Raw genomic sequence first — 2,430 nt, forward strand, 5'->3', positions numbered from 1 at the left:
CTTCAGATAAGAAAGTTATATATCATCGTATGCTTAACTAACGGGAACACGATCGATTGCATTATGCTGTCAATCATTATGCTGTCAATCACTCAGCGAAGCATTGATTTCACATGGAAAGCAAGAGGACAGGGTCGCAATCTTGATGCGCGTGCATATGTTGTTGCATGAGATGCAGAGCGCGAGTCACCCCTTCACGTGTATTCGCGCTTTGGTCTGCCCGCGTCAAGATGCAGAGACCACGGACTCTATGGCTGTTTTAACTTTATTTATTGTATTTCCAGCTTACAACAACTCCTCTTCCGACAGGTGTTGTCTGATATGTCGGCTCAACTATCACAATGACATTAGATGTCTTAATAAAGGAAACGATTTTTGTGAACTAGATAAAAGATCCTGGCGTTTCTCCGAAGTTCAAAGCAGACAAAGGCTCAAATATTATGCGAGTCATCGTTCTCACACAAGAATGCAATTTAAACGAGTAAGTTAATCGGCCATCGCTCACAGCCCAGCACCTGCACCACTGCATGCGTATCGCGCTGACAAACATACACCTGATTTTACTGCCCTGATGAAATCTAAAAGTATAATTTCTCTTATTAGAAGCTAGCTTAATGTTTGCCAGTTATTAAGATGGCGGTTGTAGTTTAAATAGAGGTCGTGAAATAATTAGCATTGCCAAAAAGTGCATAAAACAATGTTATGTTCCATATTATAAACTTTTGGTTATGTGTACTTAAGTGAGTAAATAAGTTAAATTCTCAATGAGTGTGATATGGCTCTTATTTACCCCTTTAAATGTAGAATGAAGCTTACTCGGGTATCTTACAATGCACTTATGTTGTTATGCAGTTTTAAAATACAAAATACGAACGTCTGGATGTAGATAAAGCCTACTTGGTCATATTACAATGCACAAACACATTTTGTTGTTATGCAGTTTCAAAATACAACATGAGAATGTTTAAATGTATATGTAGTCATCATCACTGTAAAATAGGACACTTTAAAGGGATTGTTCACCCAAAAATTAAAATTATTTAAATATTAATTTTTTTTAGAATTGTAAAGAAAACACTGAACATGTGCAGCATAGCTGTTATAGTTGGTTCTAGGCTAGCTAGAGCGGGTTATCTAGGCTTGTGATCCCTGTATTTACATAAAATGGTCTGTGCTAAACCCCGGATGTCCCTCAATGCTGGACACACCCCTGGTTACAAGCCTGTAAACATTTCTGTGTGTGTGTGTGTGTGTGTGTGTGTGTGTGTGTGTGTGTGTGTGTGTGTGTGTGTGTGTGTGCGTGCGTGCGTGCGTGTGTGTGTGTTTAAAATGTTCGGGCAGTTCCGGTGTAAGTTGCTTGAGAAGATGAAGTCACAGATCCATGTCGTTCGTCCGCCATATTGGAAACCTTAAAGTTTCACAGGTCACAAATTTTGTCCAAACTTCACGAAATTCCACGTACACGATCCTTGGACCAAGCCTCACAAAAGTTACTAGAAGGATTTTTGATTTTCGGAAGCGTTTGCCCGTCACAGGCCAAACTAAATGTGCGTGGACGCCGCCAAAACAGGAAGTAGTTTATATCTCAGGAATGATTTCACGTATTGAAACCAAACTTTGTACATGAATTTCGGTCTCCAATGTTGGATGCACAACATCAAAAGAACAATTTTTTTCCTAAAATTTTACGCTGCCAAACAGGAAGTAGTTTATATCTCAGGAACGCTTTTACGTATTGAAACCAAACTTTGTACATGAACTTGGGACTCCAATGTGAGGATGCACAAACTAAATCGGCGGCACCAGAGCAAGCACACTTTTGCAGTTCGTCCCGAAATGCATTTTCTAGTTATTATTATTATTCCCGGGTAGATTTTTTGTGTCAGCTCTAGCGACCAGACCGTTTGACGCAGAGACACCGTTCAAACTTTAAAATGTTCGGGCAGTACCGGTGTAAGTTGCTTGAGAGGATGAAGTCACAGATCCATGTCGTTCGGCCGCCATATTGGAAAGAACACAAAACCTTAAAAAAGTTTCACAGGTCACAAATTTTGTCCAAACTTCATGAAATTCCACGTACGCGATCCTTGGACCGAGCCTCACAAAAGTTACTAGAAGGATTTTTGATTTTCGGAAGCGTTTGCGTGCCACAGCCCAAACTAAATGTGCGTCAAAGCCGCCAAAACAGGAAGTAGTTCAAATCTCAATGGCCCTCATTTATCATTCTTGCGTAGAAACGGGCGTATATGTTGGCGTAAGATTATGCTTACACTCCTCTCACCGCCTGATTTATGAAACTGTGCGTACCGTTGATATTCAGGTGTACGCAATATCTGCCCTTCATAAATGCCGCGGCTGAAAACGATCGTCATTAGAATAACAAGCCCATATAAATTCAAGTCTCCGCCTCCCCCACGCCCTCATTTTACG

Source organism: Misgurnus anguillicaudatus, chromosome 15 (assembly GCF_027580225.2).
Source record: "Misgurnus anguillicaudatus chromosome 15, ASM2758022v2, whole genome shotgun sequence".
In the NCBI taxonomy this organism is placed as follows: domain Eukaryota; kingdom Metazoa; phylum Chordata; class Actinopteri; order Cypriniformes; family Cobitidae; genus Misgurnus; species Misgurnus anguillicaudatus.